Raw genomic sequence first — 23,317 nt, 5'->3', positions numbered from 1 at the left:
ATCCTAAGAGAATTAGTATTTAACCCTAATTATCCTAACAACCTCAGCTTCACATTCATTTTTAAGCCTACAGCTTGTCATATCAAATGCTGTTGCCATGGTGCCTGCTGTAATATTTGGGATCAACCAAATTATTCTGAAATCAGGAAATTAACAATCCCCTTGAGGCTTGTCGAGGTACTGTTCGAATGACTTCACTGTCAGTCTGTTGTTAGGGTTTTACACCTTATATTAGTTCAGAGATTCCTTATTCTGTTTGGTTAAAAAAAAGTCAGGGGGAAAGGGTGGTAAATATCATGATACTTTAGGAGGAAGTAAATTTAGGACAAATTGCATCAAAATTATTTCCTGGAGTTTGAGAATATTTCTATGTTTCACATTTATAGAAACATATTTCTATGTTTCCAAAAGCTCTCGTGACTTGACTATAGTATGATTTTATTGTGACTTGAGTTTTTTTAAAGCTAATTTTGGACTGAAGATCGTCTTCCCTCTGAAAGATCAGTTTATAGTAAGATTTATGACTCTCCATTTAAAAAACAAAACAAAAAAATTATTTTGGCTACTACTCTAATTCCAAACCATTCATGAAGATGGTTGTTTTTGTTTTCATCATTAGAGGCTTCCTGGCCTTTCAGCAAAGCTGGTAACTCTTCTGCCATTTCCAGATGAGTGCTAAGAAGTTACTAGGCGTGTTAATTTTAGGAAAGGTAGATCAGAGTTAAATAAAGGAGGGGAGAAAGCCAACACTCCATTTATCTAGATTAGTTGTTCTCACATGGGAAGGGAGAAGGATTCTGCACAGCAGGGGACATTTGGTAATCCCAGGAGATATTTTTGGTCGTTGCAACGTGGGGACACAACATAAGGGTGGGGAGCTGCTACTGGCATCTAGGAGTAGAAGCCTTGATAAGTCATCTTACCATGCACAGGGAACTCCTTACCCTCCTTACCCTCACACACAACAAAGAATTATCTGGCCCAAAATGTCAAGGATAATGAGGTTGAGAAAACCAGACTAGTCTAGATATTATTTCTTTTCTTCATTAAGTCACACTTAACAAAAATTCTGTCTTGTATCTCCTCTTCTGACCTAAGGGGTTCTTTTGAATGTTAGCTGCTGAGATTAGAAGTAATCAGTAGCTGCAGAAAAATACCAGGTTCTCTCCAAATCAGTGGTTCTCAACATTTCTGCACATTAGAATCACCTGGGGGAACATTCAAACTACGTCCATGTCTGGATTGTACCCTGAGACCAATTAAACTCAAATCTCAAGGACTGATCACAGTATGTTTCAAAGTTTCCTAAATGATTCTGATGTGCAGCCAGGGTTGAAGACCATGAATCTGAATACTAGAAACGTTATTTTCTATACCTTCTAGGCACTCACAAAGAGAGAAATCAGCTGTGGGAGGGGAATATAACAATGTCTCTCTCAATGTAGAAATGCTTTTTTTTTTTTTTAACCCCAGGAGTTATGTTGACTATTTGAATCAATAGTTATTTAAGAGTTTTCTTTCTTTCTTTCTTTCTTTTTTTTTTTTTTTTTTTTTTATTTTGAGACAGAGTCTTGCTTTGTTGCCCAGGCTGGAGTACAGTGGTGTGGTCTCAGCTCACTGCAAGCTCTGCCTCCCGGGTTCACACCATTCTCCTGCCTCAGCCTCCTGAGTAGCTGGGACTATAGGTGCCCACCACCACACCCGGCTAATTTTTTGTATTTTTAGTAGAGACGGGGTTTCACCCTGTTAGCCAGGATGGTCTCAATCTCCTGACCTCATGATCTGCCCGCCTCGGCCTCCCAAAGTGTATTTGAGATTTTTCACACATGTGGCTTGATCACATGGGATATTTCACTTTTTGTGGATGATCAAAGCACAACCAAAATTTTAGGTGTCTACAACTTTCCAAGGGTTTCCTTAATCTTTTTTAACGAAATTACAAGGGAAAGAGAATTATGTAGCCCTGCTCCAGTATCCCAGAGCTTGACTTTCACCCGTACTTGAATCTGAAGAGGACAGCAATGTTTCTGCTATGAATCTCATGCATCTGTTGAACCTGGAAGCTCCTGAGCATCCCGAAAGGCAAAGGAAGGTTTTTCCATTTACTCTCTCTTTGTCCCTTCCAACCCCACTCCCTGTGCCTGTAGCAAATACTAGTCAAGCAGATGGTTTTGGTGTGATGCCCTGGAGGTTAACAGATGTGAATTCCAATGGCGTAAGAGGACAAACATTTTCCATTGCTGCATTCAAACCAAGCACATGGTCTGTCCCCCGCAGAAACAAATGGTGCTTTAATATGGGTGACTTCTAAAAACTCCACACCAGGGTCAAAAAACTTCTCAGAGTAAGGGGAGAAAAAGTCAGTGAGAAATAACTGGACATCACAAGAAATGAACTATTTTTAGTAAACCATCTACTTCTTATATCCAAAGAGTTGGGTATTAACATGATAAAACTGGGGTTCCAAGAAAACGAAAGGCTCAGCACTCAACCCCAAAGAGTAGTAATTTATTGCCACTTGACGTCCAATGCCCTTCTTGAAGTGAAAGTGTCCCTATAAACCTCATAAAATTAATCAGAAAAAAGTAAGGAAGAGAAACAAAAATAAGCCAAGCTTGCAGCACATTCAGCGTTCATCACTAGGTCAGCTTGCTCTCTGACTGCTTCCTCGTAGTTGTTTTGTGCCTACTGTCCTAGAGTCAGGTAGACCCTCGATTATAAGTCCCCTTAACTGCTCTATAAATAACTAAAACATTATAAAATGTTGTTTTCTACTTAAAATATTCTTTTAGGTCCTGCATACCAGTGAAACCATTAACATCAGCTGGTCTAAAGAACCCCACTGATGTCAGCTGATCTGGAGGACCTCACAAGGAACTGACTCACCCAAAAATGCAGTTTCCACATCCTGATGTTTTCATCCTCCTAACCCTGATCAATCAAAAATCTCAGTTTTCCAGCCCCTTGCCCTCCATGATCCCTTTAAAAACTCTAGCCAGAACTCCTCAGGGAAATCGATTTGAGGTCTCCTCCCATCTCCTCATTCAACTGCCCTGCAATCATTAAACTCTTTCTCTGCTGCAAACCCTGCTGTCTCAGTATATTAGTCTGTTATTGCACAGCAAGCTAATATAAATAGGAACCTCTTGGTCCTGTAACAGACCCCTAAATGTTTAGGAAAATAGGTCTCAAGAATCCAGGAATTTTATTTTAATACATATCTTCAATAATACACAGTCATTTCATTCTAAGCAGTAGATCTAACACTATTCTGATCATCTGAGTAACTACCTTATAATTAAGTTGCCACTTATTATCAGTACATGAGGTTGTCTGTGTGTCTATATGCAAAACCTGCAAAACACAAATGATGTTACAGAGTGTTGCCCTATGGCTTTGGTAATAGATGGGTAACAGAGTGTTGCCCTAAGGCTTTGGAAAAAGATGGGAGAATGGAGTCATCACATGGCACAAAGCACAGCAGTCTTACAACATTCACTTTATAAATGGATACACTGCACAGATACCAGTTGTGTGCACTCCACCTCAAGACAACAGGTTATTAACAGTGACCAGAGCCACAAATAGACAGCAAAGCATTCTTTTATTCCAAATTTAATTAAAATGTTTGATTATTAGGTTACTATCATTTTGTCATTTCTACTTATGAAAACATTCTCTGCTTTAGCATTTTTATTTTAAAATATAAAAATAAACTACATTTAGTATTATACCAGAGGCTGGCCAGGTGCAATGGCTCACATCTGTAATCCCAGCGCTTTGGGAGGCCGAGGCAGGCAGATCACTTGAGGTCAGGAGTTCGAGACCAGCCTGGCCAACATGGTGAAACTCCATCTCTACTAAAAATACAAAAATTAGCCAGCTGTGGTGGTCGGTGTCTGTAATCCTAGCATTCGGGAGGCTGAGACAGGAGAATCGCTTAAACTCAGGAGGTGGAGGTTGCAGTGAGCCAAGATCACACCACTGCACTCCAGCCCGGACAACAGAGTGAGACTCTGTCTCAAAAAAGGAAAATAATTATACCAGAGCCTATATCTTTCTAGCATTAAATCCCAAATCAGCTATTTTGCTGATGCAAATCATAATTTATCATATTTAATAGTTATTTATAAATTTAATTTTCATTAGTCTTATGTTTTGCTTGTACTTACTGTCCAAATTTCTTTTGGTCTTACATAAGAGCCATAAGTGTATTCATTTTTCATAATTAGATACTATTACAAAATGTTAGTAAGTACTGCAATTCTGTGAGCATTTTGTTTTCCTTTATAAAAGATTCACACATTGGTTGATTTTGAGAAACACAGGACTAGAAGATTTTCTTTGAAACCAAGCAGGTTGAATTCACATATTCAGACTCCATCTGTGCTGGGAGTCTGGGTAAGTCAGCTTAGACTTACAGTTTCCACTCTGCTGAGAGAATCTGAAGACAGATTTTACCCAACTTTCCCTGCCTTGACCAGAAGGCTCTATTTCCTTCCCATTAATCCCTAGATAGGCCTGCTGAATACTTGCTCAAGAATAAAGAGAAGAAAGAAAGTAGTTAAATAAATTTAAAATCTGAAAATAACATTACAAACAGAAAGAATATAGGTTTCAATCTAATGCCCATAATTATTTTATCTAAAATCTCCTGTAACCTGTTTCAGGAGATTTTCAAATCTAATTTCAAAACTAATGCCCGTAATTCTTTTATCTAAAATCTCCTGTAACCTTTTTGACTTTATGATCTCAGCTCCCTGCAAAGTCCTCCTAACCAAATACTGTGGGGCATTCTCAGTCTCACAGATGCTCACAAAGATGCCTGCTCTGGTATCACATATTGTTGGTGCCCTCACTCCCCTCCCTGCAGTAGTTCTGTAGTAACCAGTCCTCCTGTCATGGCTGCCACCGTGTGGGACACTGCTTCCAGCGCTCTGGGCTGTTGAGTTCAGAGCAGTGAAGTAGAAGAGAATGTCCTCCCCCTGTTTTTATGTAACATTCTGTTAGCAGGATACCAAAAGACAGTGGCCTTGTGCTTTAGTCTTACAGAATTTATTTTTAAAGGAAAAGAAAAAACAAACTTAGTATTTAACCTATAATTCTCTATCCCTAGGATTAAGAAGTAAAATTACTAGGTCAAAGGTAGAAAAATCTCTATAGTTTCAAGGCTGTATGAGAATTTCACTTCCAAAAGATGAAAACAACTTATATCTTATAACACTGTATGAAAACTTGAATGGAGTGGTTTCTTGTAGACTTGCTGATACTTAACTTTTAAAAAATGATTTTCCTCAGTGAGCTGAGATCCGGCCACTGCACTCCAGCCTGGGTGACAGAGCGAGACTCCGTCTCAAAAAACAACAACAACAAAAAGATTTTCCTGGCTGGGCACAGTGACTCATGCCTGTAATCCCAGCACTTTGGGAGGCTGATTTAGGAGGACTGCTTGAGATCAAGAGTTCAAGACCAGCCTGGGCAACAATAGCGAGACGTTATCTCTACAAAAAAATTTAAAAATTAGCCAGGTGTGGTAGTGTGTGTGTGTGTGTGTGTGTGTGTGTGTGTGTGTGTGTGTGTAGGCCCAGCTGCTCAGGAGGCTGAAGCAGGAGGAATGCTTGAGCCCAGGAATTCGAGGTTGCAGTGAGCTGTGATCACACCACCATTGCACTCTAGCCTGGGCAACAGAGAAACACCCTGTCAAAAAAAAAAAAAAAATCATTACCCCTTTATTCTATTTTCTTTATCATAATTTATATTTTTATCTATTCACATTTACTGGAAAGTTACTAGTAAGGTCAAAGTCATTGAAAACTGATAGTAATGTAAGTGATTCTTGTCATGAAAAGGTAACTGGGGCCAGGCATGGTGGCTCAGGCCTATAATGCCAGTACTTTAGGAGGCCCAGGTGGGTGAATCACTTGAACCCAGGAGCTCAAGACCAGCCTGGGAAACATGGTGAAACCCCGTATCTACAAAATATGCAAAAATTAGCCAGGTGTGGTGGTGTATGCCTGTAGTCCCAGCTACTTGGGAGGCTGAGGAAGGAGAATCGCTTGAGCCCAGAAGGTTGAGGCTGCAATGAGCTGTGATCATGTCACTGCATTCCAGCCTGGGTGACTGGAGTAAGACCCTGCCTCAAAAAACAAAACAAAATTTAAAAAACTACAAAGGTAGTTTGCATCTGGCAAAATGCAGGGGACTATTGCCCTGTAGATATTAACCTGTTTTGCACATGCTAAGCAAATTCGCTTCAGCATTTCTAATGGACTTACATATTTGACTGCTCTTTGAATTCTCCTTTGAGCCAACTATAAAATCTTCATTTCCTAATTAATAAATAAGTAAAATCTTTGACATGTGCTCTTTTTATAGGACAACCATGATTTACCTTTTAAAAAAGATCCTTTGGCCAATGTATGTAATCTCAGCACTTTGGGAGGCCAAGGCAGGAGGACTGCTTGAGGCCAGGAGTTCAAGACCAGCCTGGGCAATGTAGTCAGACCCCATCTCTACAAAAAAATTAAAAATTAGTGGAGCATGTTTGCACATGCTTGTAGTCCTAGTTACTCAGGAGGCTGAGGTAGGAGGATCACTTGAGTCCAGCAGATTGAGGCTACAGTGAGCTATGTACTATAATAAGGCCATGTCTATGCAGACATGGTGAAAAGGTAGAATTGAAATTCAAGCTTACTTCAAAATAGTTTATCTTCCCTGGCACAAACTGAAACTTTCATGATGCTATGGATAGTATGAATTACTACTAAGTCTAGTTGAGTAAAATATCTCGAAAACACAGTACATCTTGACACAGTAAATAGAACCTCAAGCTGCCCAGACGTTCCAAGACTCATTGAAATAGTTTGTCAGTTGCACCCGTGTTTGTTCTACTTGAGATAGCCCACTTGCTTTCTTTCCCTCCTTCCTCCCATTCTTTCTTCTGTTCTTATATCCTTTACTTTTCCTCCCTTCCTTTTTTTCAGTTGGCTTTCTAAGCTACTCTAAATTACCAATATAAATCCGATGTCTTCTTATTTATTTGCGAAGAGCAAATACCGTTCGTGTTATTCATTGGCCACCTTGTGAAAGCTGACTACTTCTACAATGATTGAATTTCTATCTGTAATCATTAAGTGGGGCAACAGAACTACGAAGACATAAACAGCATTTAGCACAGTATATTACTTTGAAAAACAGATGAATTTTTTATGTAAAATGCTACTGAAGCACTCACCTAAACGTAACCATTCAATTTTCTACCTCGAGCCCAAAAGTCCTCTTTGCTGGCCCAAGATATTTTTCTTTATCTAGCATGCCTGATGTTGCAGGTCTCTTTCTCACTCCTTATTCTGCAAGACATGCTCAGATTCTCTTTCCATTCAATTTATGACACAATTCATTGAATGCTACAGCCTACTTGAGGATTTTTAAAAAATATTTTCTAGCCCTGCAGTAGAAATCCATTTTTCCAATAAGAAATGTAGTGATGACCCTGTCAGCTAAGTCTCCTAATTCATCTGTGCGAAAAAACTTTTCCCTCCAGGCCCCTTCAGAATTCTTATAAATTCCTCTCTATGTATTAGCATCTGCAGTGAAACCAGCTTTCACGCTTTTTAAAAAATAAAAAAATATATATTTTACAATTCCAGAAGTTTAGATAACAATCAATTCAAAGTATTATTATCTTGTTTTTTTCTGGTTCTCAGGGATATATCCACAGTTATGAGATGAAAGAATTTCTAAATGACAGTGTACTAACAAAACGTTAAGAATGAGACACATTATTCTAGACTCACATTGTACTGTTACCAGCAGCATTTTTCTAACCAATATAATAGTTAATCTTAATTCAGGACTATGTCCCAAATGTTTAAAATGGATACTTGAATGTTAGTAAATATTTAAAGGATCTAAACATGTTGTTTTTTTAAAAAAACAAAAAACACAAAAATAGGAACTTATAGGTCATTGTGTGCTAGCATTAGACATTTTAAAAATTAAGTAAAGTGCCTCCAGTGGCATCTCTGGTATGGTGTAAATAGAAAATGCATTGTAAATATGAAATTACATGCTCAAATGTGATTAACTTGCAGGGGAGGGGAACAAACAGGGCCAGTCTCATATTTTATTTGTTTAATCAATTGGCCTGTTTTTTTTGTTTTTCTTTTTGAGACGGAGTCTCGCTCTGTCGCCCAGGCTGGAGCTCAGTGGCCGGATCTCAGCTCACTGCAAGCTCCGCCTCCCGGGTTCGCGCCATTCTCCTGCCTCAGCCTCCCGAGTAGCTGGGACTACAGGCGCCCGCCACCACGCCCGGCTAGTTTTTTGTATTTTTTAGTAGAGACGGGGTTTCACCGTGTTAGCCAGGATGGTCTCGATCTCCTGACCTCGTGATCCGCCCGTCTCGGCCTCCCAAAGTGCTGGGATTACTGGCGTGAGCCACCGCGCCCGGCCAATCGGCCTGTTTTATCCTCAGAAGTTTTTAAGAAAGGGCATTGTGACTGACTGCAAGCTTCATTATATCCTCAAACCCTTAACACAGTTTGCCCAGGATTTATAACCAGAGATGGACAACGACAGCTTCGCCTCCCTAACCTGATTTAGCTAGCCTACTCCATCATCCACGTATACTTTCATTAATTCAACTGTTATTGAGTATCTCCTGTGTACCTGGCATTGAGCTAGGTGTCAGATAATACAGATGGTTGCTAAAGGGAAAGATGAATAAGTCAAAGTCCCGAATCTCAAAACTTCTAAAATCTAGTAGGAGAGACAAAAATGTGTAAGTATGGTGATAATAAAAAATATATCTCATTGAAAAAAGTAGAAATCTTTTTTAATGTTGAAGCACTTCAGTAAAGAGTTGCCCTTAAGCTGGACCCTGTCAGTTAAATAGAACTTTCACAGGCAGGGATGGGGGAAAGGAAATCTAATTCAATCAAATAGTTTGAATTATTACAAAAAGGAATGTACATGTAGATTTTAGGAATCGTGACTAATTCATCATTGCTAGTGCATAAGGAAAAAAGAATCTAGAAGAGTAATTATAAAAAGCAAGTTCCAGACCATGATAGAGGCCTTGGTTGCCATGATGTCCAACAGCATTGTCATGGAACTGTGTATGAACTTTGTGTTAGTAAATTCTGAGACCTTCCTGAAGATAATTAATGATACAATCTGGGGGAAAAAAAAATCATTGTCAGCCTTCTTCTGATGACTTATAATTAATATTAATTGAAATAATTTTGTCTTCACACATTTCTTACTTCAGCCCCAGGCCAACACAGTAGCATAATGGGTATGCAAGGGTTACAAAACAGAAAAACTGGATTATCCTTCCAAAGCACTGCAGGATGAAGGATTATTTGAACTGGCTTATTTTCTCTAGTCAGGAAACTCTAAACAACTTACTTGATAATATGTTTTTAATATTACATGTAAACTGTTACATTTTTAACAAATACAACATTAATCATCTGTTAATTACATGTGATTTTTGATGTTATGTACATAAAAAGAAAGTACTAGCCCTATGTTTCTACCCCCTACTCCAAAGCAGCTGGAAAGTAGTATTGTTCAGTGCTGATATGGATGCAGAGAAATGGGTTTTCATAGATTGCCAGTGAGGGTGTAAATTATTAGAACCCTTTGGAAAATGTCTATTATATCAAAATGCCAAGAAATATGAATATAAATTTAAAAATCTGAACAATCCTTGTATGAAATTCCAGTATGTTTATAAAAGTAGATGCTATTATTTATTACTCATTGTAATGTGGGACTAAATAAATAAATGTTCATTAAGACGGAAATGACAATCAATTTGGCAAAAGCATATTATTGAGTATTGTGAAATTACCAAAAAATGTGAGTTAGATATTTACACACTAGCTCACTGGAATGACTGCTACCTGTTGATGAGGAAGAAAATAGAGTTTAATGTGTGTAGTATATAAAGTAATCATATTTTTATAAATGCTATCTTTAACAAAAACTTTATTATGAGTATATACGTATGTGGGAGCATGGGAAACATGGTTCAGGGCTCTATTTCACGATGTTATTGTAAGTGCTCTTGAGATACATTTTTAAAAACTAGGAAAATGAAACATACACTAGTATTTTATTCCTAGCTTAAACTCTACTCTGTAAGAGAAATAGAAAGAACAATTGTCTCACATTCCTTATGGAAGATGTTTACCATTCTCCCTGAGCTTCTGATCCACTGCTGTCCCTTGCATAGTGATGACAGTGCCTCCTAACTCAGAGAAAATATAAAAGCCCAGCATAGGGAATTCATCGCCTTCCTACCCACTAATGTACAAAGTTGTCCATATTCATTTCCAGTCTTTTCATCTATTCCAGGCTGTCTTCTCCCCACTCAAAGCTATTGTCTACTTCTGTGCATCCCGGGTTCTTCTCCCATCCCCTTTCTCCTTGATTTTAACATTTACATCTTTACCCAACTCTTCCCTTCACTCTGTAAACACGCATAATCTTTCTCCTCTTAAAAACAAGACCGAGAAACAAAACAAAACAAAACAAAACAAAACAAAATACATTACTTCCTTTAACCTGGTGTTCCCCTATTGGGGTGTTATGAAAATTATTGAATAATCAGTATGGCACTATGTATACAAGAGCCTGAGTAAGAGCCTGAAGCACATGTTGAGCTAGGAGTGTCCTTTTAGTTACTGGATCCTGGGGATGTCACTGAGTTCTGTGGAGCATCCAGGGCAGCTGGGATGGCAGGGGGCATTGGGAAAACTTGGGACAGTGGCTGTCTACCATGTTTTCTATTGCCATGAATACCCAAACTTTCAGTTTCATCCCCAGTTTGTCACTGAAATGTTTTTCCTTTGAAGTATCCATGGATCTTCTAGTTGCAGAAACAACAGTCAACTCTTACATATGTCTGATGATTGGACTTTCTGCTCCATTAGTCACTTCACTGTTGAATACATTCTATCCATTCGGAATGTTGTTCTCTCCAGTGACTCAAAGGTCTCATCGTCAGCTTTCTGGATTTCTGAGTCTAAAAACACCCCCGGGATGACCCCCACCCGTGTCAGTTTTTACCAATCATCATGACATCCAAATTCGTGGCTTTATCTCTCATTTCTCTCTTGAGATTCAGACTTTCAATCCTGGGATTCCTCCTCAGCCATATTAGAGCCAGCTTCCACTTTGCAGTGAAGGCAATTGGACCTCAGAACATGAGTATGACATAATAATTTTCTAACTTCAAAAAAGTTATTACTATGAAATACTATGTAACAGATGTAGACATGTTGAAAAGTTAAATGACAGCAGAAGTTACACAAAATTTACCAAAACACAACTCTGCGTGGTATTTCATAGCTAAGGTACTAGAAATGCAACAGACTAGAGCCTCTTTATGGTTATTGACATGATATTTTGTTTTTTTCCTTCCTTTTTTGTTAATTTAATGTTTCCCCTGTAGCCTAAAAGACTAATGAAGCTTCTTAAGTTCCTGCAGCAGTCCCAGACTGTAACTTGGGCACAAGAAGCTGGGTCATTAAGCTAAAGGTCTCTGGATGAGCATCATCTCCAACAAGCATAAAGGTGATCTTGACCCACATTGTCATTCAGGGAATAACTTTCCTGATTCCCAATAATAAAACCGTAACTGAGTTTCACAGATGAAAGGCAATCAGATCAAAAAGTTTTTGGTTAATTTTGATTTTCTGTACCATGAGATCTTGACAAGGTCCTTTGAAAACAGAGATCTCTAAAAGTTTTTAACAAAAGAAAATTAAAAATAGATGTTTCTAATAGTAATTCAGATTTTCATTTGATTTCTCAGAAAGTTACTGCAAACACAATTTAAAAATTTTTAATTTGCCTTGGGAGTAAGAGAGAGATATATATATTTCTCTTATATATTTAAATATAAATTTGACTCAATATATAAATATAAATATAGACATTGAAATGTTAAATTATCATATATCTTTTAATTTCTGATATAAGTTCAAAACCTCCAAATTATTCAATTTGGCAAAAACAATTGAGCAAATAATTTGGCCAAATTATTATAAGAAACCAAACAATTTAACTGCTATATAGAATGGGAACAGATTTCTTATTTGAGCATGATAATGCTTTTAAAGTTTTTTAAAAAATATTTTTAAAAACATTTAAATATATTTAAAGTAGTAAATAAAATATTCTGAGTCTGAATAATTTGTCCTAGTTAGCAAAAATTAAGGATTCTGAAGGAAGTTAGTTGAGTGTAAATATGATGGTAAATGTGAACAGAGAAGGTATTTTCTTAAACATAAAGTGAGCCTCAATATATGTCAGATGATATTTAAAAGTGCATTAAAATTTACCTTAAGATTGAATTCACATTTACGCTATGAAATAAATTTATGATTAATGAGCACCAGTGATTTTATGATATACTTATATCAAAAAGAGCTAATCTGTAAATCACTCAGTATATATTCATAATTGAAATATTAATAGTAATATGAAGTGCTATATTTTAAGCAGAACAGATATTTTTTACATACATGGCCAGAGGTAAACCAACACTGCCACCAAATCTAAATGTATGCTCCTGTCTCTGAAATACGGCAAGAAAATTGGCTGTACTGCAGATGAAGAAAAGGTTAATAAATTTAATATAAAACATCAACAAATGAAAACTGAAAAGTTTAAATGAAAAGGAATGGATATCAAAAGTATTTAAAAGTAGTGATTTTCTGAAAAATAATTATTTTAATATTGATATTTATGATATCAACCTCCTATATAAAAATATCACTATTCAATCGTTTCTAATTACAACACTTATTTATTGTCAAAATTTTTCTGAGTACATAGTAACATACAATATTTAAATTTATTCTTAGTGCTCAGTGTTTTCTTCTGTGATCATTTCCCCACACCATCACTTTAAATGCATTTATTTTTATCTTTAAATAAACTGCAAAGCAGTGTAACCATGGCAGGTCAAGACATTAGTAAATGGTGTGCTTAAAGAACTGTAAAGTTCTAGTTCTAAAAGATTTATGATGACTCTGTTTCTCTCTGTCATAATGGATTTAGCTAATTTTCTTTTTTTATTTAACTTCTGGGGTACATGTGCAGAACGTGCAGTTTTGTTACATAGGTATACACGTACCATGGTGGTTTGCTTTACCCACCAACCTGTCATCTACATTAGGTGTTTCTCCTAATGCTGTCTTTCCCCCCACTCTCCATCCCCCAACAGGCCCTGGTGTGTGATATTCCCCTCCCTGTGTCCATATGTTCTCATTGTTCAACTCCCACTTATGTGTGAGAACATGCGGTGCTTGGCTTTCTGTTCTTGTGTTAGTTTGCTGAGAATGATGGTTTCCAGCTTCATTCATGTCCCTGCAAAGGATATGAACTCATCCTTTTTATGGCTGCATAGTATTCCATGGCGTATATATGCCACATTTTCTTTATCCAGTCTATAATTGATGGGCATTTGGATTGGTTCCTTTTTTGCTATTGTGAATAGTGCCGCAACAAAACATATGTGTGCATGTGTCTTTATGGTAGCATGATTTATAATCCTTTGGGTATATCCCCAGTAATGGAATTGCTGGGTCAAGTGGTGTTTCTGGTTCTAGATCCTTGAGGAATTACCACACTGTCTTCCACAATGGTTGAACTAATTTACACTCCCACCAACAGTGTAAAAGCATTCCTATTTCTCCACATCCTCTCCAGCATCTGTTGTTTCCTGATTTTTTAATGATTGCCATTCTAACTGGCATAAGATGGTATCTCATTGTGGTTTTGATTTGCATTTCTCTAATGACCAGTGATCATGAGCTTTTTGTCGTATGTTCATTGGCCCCATAAATGTCTTCTTTTGAGAAGTGCCTTTTCATATCCTTTGCCCACTTTTTGATGGAGTTGTTTTCTTTTGAATTTGTTTAAGTTCTTTGTAGATTCTGGATATTAGCCCTTTGTCAGATGGATAGATTGCAAAAATTTTCTCCCATTCTGTAGGTTGCCTGTTCACTCTGATGATAGTTTCCTTTGCTGTGCAGAAGCTCGTTAGTTTAATTAGATCCTATTTGTCAATTTTGGCTTTTGTTGCCATTGCCGTTGGTGGTTTAGTCATGAAATATTTGCCCATGCCTATGTCCTGAATGGTATTGCCTAGGTTTTCTTCTAAGGTTTTTATGGTTTTAGGTCTTAGGTTTAAGTCTTTAATCCATGTTGAGTTAATTTTTGTATAAAGTGTAAGGAAGGGGTCCGGTTTCAGTTTTCTGCGTATGGCTAGCCAGTTTTCCTAACCCCATTTATAAAATAGGGAATCCTTTCCCCATTGCTTGTTTTTGTCAGTTTTGTCAAAGATCAGATGGTTGTAGATGTGTGGTGTTATGTCGGAGGCCTCTGTTCTGTTTCATTGGTCTATATCTCTCTGTTTTGGTACCAGTACCATGCTGTTTTGGTTACTGTAGCCTTGTAGTATAGTTTGAAGTCAGGTAGTGTGATGCCTCCAGCTTTGTTCTTTTTGATTAGGATTGTCTTGGCTATGCAGGCTCTTTTTTGGTTCCATATGAAATTTAAAGTAGTTTTTTCCAATTCTGTGAAGAAAGTCAATGGTAGTTTGATGGGGATAGCAGTGAATCTATAAATTACTTTGGGCAGTATGGCTATTTTCACGATATTGGTGCTTCCTATCCTTGAGCATGGAATCTATTTCCATTTATTTGTGTCCTTTCTTATTTCCTTGAGTGGTGGTTTGTAGTTCTCCTTAAAGAGGTCCTTCACATCCCTTATAAGTTGTATTCCTAGGTATTTTATTCTCTTTGTAGCAATTGCAAATGGGAGTTCACTCATGATTTGGCTCTCTGTTTGTTTGTTATTGGTGTATAAGAATGCTTGTGAATTTTGCACATTGATTTTGAATCCTGAGACTTTGCTGAAGTTACTTATCAGCTTAAGGAGATTTGGGACTGAGATGGTGGGATTTTCTAAGTATATACTCACATCATCTGCAAACAGGGACAATTTGACTTCCTCTTTTCCTAATTGAATACCCTTTATTTCTTTCTCTTGCCTGATTGCCCTGGCCAGAACTTCCAACACTATGTTGAATAGGAGTGGTGAGAGAGGGCATCCTTATCTTGCACCAGTTTTCAAAGGGAATGTTTCCAGTTTTTGCCCATTCAGTATGATATTGGCTGTGGGTTTGTCAAAATAGCTCTTATTATTTTGAGATACGTTCCATCAATACGTAGTTTATTGAGAGTTTTTAGCATGAAGGGGTGTTGAATTTTGTTGAAGGCCTTTTCTGCAGCTATTGAGATAATCATGTGGTTTTTGTCTTTGGTTCTGTTTATATGCTGGATTACATATATTGATTTGCATATGTTGAACCAGCCTTGCATCCCAGGGATGAAGCTAACTTGATCGTAGTAGATAAGCTTTTTGATGTGCTGCTGGATTCGGTTTGCCAGTATTTTATTGAGGATTTTTGCATTGATGTTCATCAGGGATATTGGCCCTGAAATTTTCTTTTTTTGTTGTTGTGTATCTGCCAGGTTTTGGTATCAGGATGATGCTGGCCTCATAAAATGTTAGGGAGGATACCCTCTTTTTCCATTGTTTGTAATAGTTTCAGAAAAAATGATACCAGCTTCTCTTTGTACCTCTGGTAGAATTCGGCTGTGAATCCGTCTGGTCCTGGACTGTTTTTGGTTGGTAGGCTATTAATTATTGCCTCAATTTCAGAACTTGTTATTGGTGTATTAAAGGATTCAACTTCTTCCTGGTTTAGACTTGGGAGGGTCTATGTGTCCAGGAATTTATCAATTTCTCCTAGATTTTCTAGTTTATTGGCGTAGAGGTGTTTATAGTAGTCTCTGTTGGTAGTTTGTATTTCTGTGGGATCAATAGTGATATCACATTTTACCATTTTATATTGCATCTATTTGATTCTTCTCTCATCTTTCCTTTATTAGTCTGGCTAGTGATCTATTTTGTTCATCTTTTCAAAAACCCAGCTCCTGGATTCATTGATTTTTTTAAAGGTTTTTTTGTGTCTCTATCTCCTTCGGTTCTGCTCTGATCTTAGTTATTTCTTGCCTTCTGCTAGCTTTTGAATTTGTTTGCTCTTGCTTCTCTAGTTCTTTTAATTATGATGTTAGGGTGTCAATTTTAGATCTTTCCTGCTTTCTCTTCTGGGCATTTAGTGCTATAAACTTCCCTCTACATACTGCTTTAAATGTGTCCCAGAGATTCTGGTATGTTGTGTCTTTGTTCTCATTGGCTTCAAAGAACATCCTTATTTATGCCTTAATTTCATTATTTACACAGTAGTCATTCAGAAAAGAAACAACTGGTACCAGCCACTGCAAAAACATACCAAATTGTAAAGACCATCAACACAGAAGAAACTGCATCAACTAACGGGCAAAATAACCAGGTAGCATCATAATGACAGGATCAAATTCACACATAACAATATTAACCTTAAATGTAAATGGGCTAAACGCCCCAATTAAAAGACAGACTGGCAAATTGGATAAAGAGTCAAGACTCATTGGTGTGCTGTACTCAGGAGACCCATCTCACATGCAGAGACACACACAGGCTCACAATAAAGGGATGGAGGAATATTTACCAAGCAAATGGAAAGCAAAAAAAAGCAGGGGTTGCAATCCTAGTCTCTGATAAAACAGGCTTTAAACCAACAAAGATCAAAAGAGACAAAGAAGGGTATTACATTGAAGTTGCATTGGTAAAGGTATCAGTGCAACAAGAAGAGCTAACTATCCTAAATATATATGCACCAATACAGGAGCACCCAGATTCATAAAGCAAGTTCTTAGAGACCTACAAGGAGACTTAGACTCCCACACAATAATAGTGAGAGACTTTAACACCCCACTGTCTATATTAGACAGGTCAACGAGATGGAAAATTAACACAGATATTCAGCACTTGAATTCAGCTGTGGACCAAGTGGACCTAATAGACATCTACAGAACTCTCCACTCCAAATCAATAGAATATACATTCTTCTCAGCACCTCATTGCACTTACTCTAAAATTGACTACATCATTGGAAGTAAAACACTCCCCAGCAAATGCAAAAGAACAGAAATCATAACAACAGTCTCTCAGACCACAGTGCAATCAAATTAGAACTCGGGATTAAGAAATTCACTCAAAACTGCACCACTACATGGAAGCTGAACAAGCTGCTAATTTTCTTTACTTAACATAATTTTAGTTTGCTAAGAAGGCAAGCTGGATTTTTTTTTAAATTTTAGGATTAATAATATATTAGTCATCATTCTCCAGAACCAACACTATATAATTAGCAATGGAAAAAGTTAGGTGTGCATTTTTACCTACGTATTTCAATATGATTTCAAATTTATAGAAAATTTGCAAAAATTATACAGACTCTAGACACTAATATAACTTTTGCCGAGTGTTACGGTTAATACTGAGTGTCAACTTGATTGGATAGAGGGATACAAAGTATTAATCCTGGGTGTGTCTGTGAGGGTGTTGCCAAAAGAGGTTAACATTTGAGTCAGCGGGCTGGGGAAGGCAGATCCACCCTTAATCTGGTGGGCACAATCTAATCAGCTTCCAGGGAATATAAAGCAGACAGAAAAACATGAAAATGAGAGATAGTCCTAGCCTCCCAGCCTACATCTTTCTCCCATTCTGGATACTTCCTGCCCTCGAACATCAGACTCCAACTTTTGGGATTCACTCGGACTGGCTCTCCTTGCTCCTCAGCTTGCAGACAGCCTATTATGGGGCCTTGTGATTGTGTAAGTTAATACTTAATAAACTCCTATATATATATACACACACATATATATATAAAATAAACTCCCATCTATATCATAATATATTATATATTATTATAATATAGTATCTAATATATTGTCTAATATTAATTAATATATTATATATTATAATATATAATATATTATGATATATATGGGAGTTTATTTTATATATATTTATTTATATATATATATGTATATCTCCTATTAGTTATGTCCCTCTAAGAGAACCCTGACTAATATACCAGGATGAACTAATTATTTACATTTGCTCTATTTACTTTGTTCTATTTACTCATTCTTTCTCACTCTCCCACATAAACTCTAGTGTATATATTGTTTCCTAAGAACAAGGAAATTTTCATATTCAATCACACAATAATTATCAAAATCAATAAATTTAATACTAACATAAATCATTCGCATTATGTCCTCAATAGTTTTTCCCGGTATAGGATCCAATCTTGGACCCGGTCCATGATCCTGCATTTAGTTGCCATACTGTCATATTCCTTTAGTCTCTAATATGAGACTCTGCTCTTATTTGCTCTTATTTGTCATTCTTCCCCTTAAAATTTTCCAAGTTTTCAAAATTTTCAAAGAGGAAAGCCTACTTCTTTTTGGAATCTCTGTCATCTTGAGTTTCCCATTGGAAATGATGATGATAATGATGCCCCTTATCAAAATATTACCCATTAGTGGTAGCACATATTGATCATTCTTGGCTGAAGCAATTATTATTATTATACCTACAATTTAGTGACTTTCTAACTTCTTCTCTTTTTTTCTACATATTTTGTTGATATTCTATTGCAAGGAAGAACTTCCCTTCTCTCTCATTTATTCATTTCCTTATATCAGTTTGGGTTCATAGATTCCTACTTTATTAAACACATTATGATCTTGTACTTCCCTGACTCATTTCTGATACTCAAATTGTGCTGAGCGTGTACATTTGGAGCTTCTTCAGTTTGGCCCCTGGGTGCTTTCCACCTGTATCTAACGTTCTTTGAGAAAGCATTTACTTTCTGGAAAAAAATATTCTAGGCAGATGTTATAGTTTCCCCACCCAGGCCCTGGAACCATCCATTTATCCAAGGAGTCCTCATTATTTTTATTGGAGAATGATATTTGAAAACCAGGATCTGCAAGATAGTTATGATCATTGCAATCAATATGACATTGCTGCTAGGTACTCTTAAAAAGTAGACAACGAAGTATTTGTGTTTGTGAATCTGTGTGTCTCTATCTATCTTCCTACCTACCTACCTACCTATCTATATTGGAAGAATATTAATGCTTATAGTTCCAATTCCAGTCCAATAAAACAAAGTTAAAATTTGTCTTTCCCTTTTCCATACTAGTACGCATTCTCTAACAGTTAGGAATAGCCCCTCCTATCATCCTCAATATATTCATTCATTTGATCGGAACTAAAGTGCCAGAAAATAGTTTCAGGATTGCTATCCCACACCACTATGAAAAAAATTCTATTAACTGTTCATTACTTGTTTATATGTCATTATTTGTATATTATATATCACTAACACTCACCCCTCATACACTATATGAGTAGTGACATATGGTGAAATGCACAAATCTTAAATGCACCATTCAATGAGTTTTTGAAAATGCACACTCCCATAATCTATAAAGATAAGAAACATTAAGGTAATCTGAGAAAGTTATCTTTCCACTCTACACAAAGCACCAATGTTCTGATTTGTGCACCATTCGATTTCAATATTAAGTACTTCATGTAAATGGAATCGTATGTTGGCTTATTTCACTCAGCATAATGCTTTTGCTATTCAGCCATGTTGTTGCACGTATCACTAGTTTGTTTCTTTCTATTATATTCAGAATTCATTGTGTAAATATACCAGTTTGGTTATCTTTTCTGCTGTTGATGGCTATTTCCATTTTACCATGTTGGGTTATTTTGAATAATGATGCTGTGAGTATGTATAAACAAGTCTTTATATGGATATATTCTAATTTATCTGAGGTAAATGTCTAGTGATATATTGCCAAGTTAATGAGTAAGGGTTGTGTATAACTATAAGAAAGTGTCAAAAACACATCCCAAAGTGATTATATCATTCTAAACTTCAATCAATACAGGACTTATTCTATATGCTCAGTAAGAATCAGTTTAAGTCTTTAATTTCAGCTGATTTAATTTGTGTGGTATGATATTGCAGTCTTGATTTACACTTCTGTGATAACTAATAACTGAGCTATGGTCTTGATTTACATTTCCATGGTGACTAATAACTGAGCAATCTGTATATGCTGATTGCCATTTCATATATCTTCCTTTATGATCTGTCTATTCATGTCCTTTGTTCTTCTATTTGTTTGTTTTTTTATAAACTGTAGGAGTTCTTTGTATATTCTAGACCAGCCTTTGCCCAATATAGATTTTATGCATATTTATTCTAATTTGTGCCTGTGCACATATTATAAGTGTCTTTTCATGAGAATACTTTTCATTTGGATGAAGTTTACATAGTATTTTTAATGCTTTGGTTATTCTTCACTGTGCTGTAGGTCAAGAAGATATATTTTTGCATTCTTTTGAAAGCTTTACAGGTTTTATACTTTTTAAAATAATTTCTCTCAATACATAATAGTTGTATATATTTATGGGATACACCTGATATGTTGATATAAACACACAATATGTAATGATCATATCAGGGTAATTGGGATATCTACCACCACAAGCATGTATCATTTATTTGGTTAGAAACATTCCAATTCCACTATTTTAATTATTTTGAAATATAGAATTATTGTTACTTATAGTCACCCTATTATGCTACCAAACACTAGATCTTACTTTGTCTATCTAACTACATGTTTCTACCCATTCAACAACTGCTCTTTATATCCCTCTCCCCACTCCCCATTCCTGCCTCTGGTAACCATCCTTTCCACTCTTAGATTTTTGTATTTAAGTCTATGATCCATCATGAATTGATTTGTGTGTATGGTGTGACATGCACACACATACACACACAAAAATGCATTCAATTGAACAGTGTTTTTAAATCATTTATCAACAGTGCTTTCCTTTACCAATTGAATTGCTTTGGCAACTTTGCTAAAAGCTCATTGAACTTACTGTTTTGCTTTAGTGATCTATTTGTCTATTCTCATGTCAGTTCCATACACTACTGAATACTCTGGCTTTAATTTAAACTTTAATGTCAAATAGTGTAAATGCTCCAATTATAGGCATCATTTTCAAGATTGTTTTGCTTATTCTGTCTTCTGTATGTCCATATAGATATTTTAAATATTTTGTCATTTAATATAAAACAGCCTCTTGAGACTTTGGTATTTCACTGAAAACACACATTAATTTAGGGGAGAATTTACCTCTTAACTATGCATATGTTCCCCAACTTATGATATCTCAACTTATGATTTTATGATGGTATAAAAGCAATGTGCATTCAATAGAAACTGTATTTCGCATTTCCATTTTGTACTCTTGATAGATGATAGATAGATATTTAGATAGATAGAGACAGATAAGTGCTTGAACATATTTAATATGACTGCTTTAAAGTCTTTATCTGCTAAATGCAACAAGTAGACATCTCAAGTTTATGATTTATTTAATATTAACTGCCTTTTAATTTTACTTTTGATCCTGTTTCTCATATTTCCTTGCATGTATATTTTTTACTATTTTCAACTGAAGTTTGTGGACATGTATTAAACTCTGGATTCTGTTATCTTCCTCTGAAGAATGTTATTTTTAGTTAACTTGTCTGGACTAATTTCACAATCTGTCTCGCCTGTGGTGGCCAGCAGCTAGACTTACTACTTGGTTCTTTTAGCCTGTAGCCTGCCAGTTGTTATGCTGCTTCAGAATGTTTGGAGCCTCCCTCATGTAAGTACTGTTGAGGAGTGAGCCAAAGATTTGAGAAGAGTTTATATGTGCAGAGGTTTCTTCCCTTTGTTGTTCCCTCCTTTATTAAACTCCTCTTTCACTTTCAAGACTGTCTTGCAGACTCAAACCTTGTCATCTGACTCCTTAAGCCAGTAAGTCTGTGGCTTTTGGCTTTAGTTCTGGCCAACTGGTGTCACGTGAGTCAGGAGTGCCCTCTGACAAAAGGCCACATGAGCATGAATCTCACCCAATATAGTTATTTTCTTCAGGGATCAAATCCCTTCCAGTTTCTGCTTTCTTTTGGTCATTTTCCTATGCCTTCAAATAGCTGTTTTTATATTTTCCTCAGAGTTTATAATTTTTAGCTCCAACTCTGCTGCTATTGCTGGAATTGGAATGAAGTGGTTCACTTTTTATTTCAACCATCATAAGGCATCATGATTCAAATATCTTCAATCTATAAAAATGGACAGCTCATTTTCTTACTCTGCCAAGAATAGGGCAATGCCATACACTACACATAAACACGTGCTTAGACACAACACACAAATGTATAATTTCATTTAATCCTAGAGATAACATTGGAGACAAGCATATTTATCCAATTTTACATTGCAGAAAGTAAGGCTGAGAGATGTTGCTGCTTGGGCAAGTTCAAAAAGTTAGGTACAGAATAAAAATCAATTCTAGTCATGTCATACTCTTTTGATATTCTCTATTTTCTCTCCCACTCTATCTCTCTTTCTCTCTTTCTCCCTCCACCATCCTCTCTCTCTCTCTGGAAAACAAATATATATTTAATCTGTAAATGTTAGCATCACTGATGAATATCAATTAAACAGTATATTTTCATGGTTGCGATCATAGGCTTCAGAGTAAGACAAACAGTTTTCATTTCTGCATAACCATTTATTCTTTATATGAATGATCAAATCTACAAAACAGGCTGATAGAAGTAACACAAAAAGTTGCAGTGAGAATGAAATGTAATATTTCATGCAGAATATCTGATGTACATAGAAAGTGTTCAACAGAGATTAGATTTTATAATAACTATTTAATAAATTTAATTCAAATACACTAAGTATTTAATATTCTTGGAAAAGAAATTGTCCCATGATATACTTATGCCAGATATGCTCTATCATAGCTAGATTTAAAAATCTCAATAATATGAAATAGGAAGGGGATAAAGAAACATTTATTGGAGGTATGCTATTTCGCCGTGTTAGCCAGGATGGTCTCCATCTCCCGACCTCGTGATCCACCCGCCTTGGCCTCCCAAAGTGGGTATCATGGATTCTAAGCTTGCACTTAACACTAAACAGGTTGACTGTTCTGGGAAAGATCTCGCATACTTAATTATCATTTTATTTCATCCGGTACAAGGATGCCATCTACAGACATGACTGCGCATTTCCATGAGCTTCTCTGAAAGGATTGAAAATAAATGCTGTAAGGAAGGATTCCAAAAGATGTAGTTATGATCCTGATTCTTTTGTAACATTTGTTCTTTTTTGGACTAAAATAAGTTTGAAGAACAATTCATTCCCATTATGTACCATGAAAATGCTCTGTGCAATCCATG

The sequence above is a fragment of the Macaca mulatta genome, chromosome 7 (assembly GCF_049350105.2).
Source record: "Macaca mulatta isolate MMU2019108-1 chromosome 7, T2T-MMU8v2.0, whole genome shotgun sequence".
Taxonomy (NCBI): Eukaryota; Metazoa; Chordata; class Mammalia; order Primates; family Cercopithecidae; genus Macaca; species Macaca mulatta.
This window is presented reverse-complemented; position numbering follows the sequence as displayed.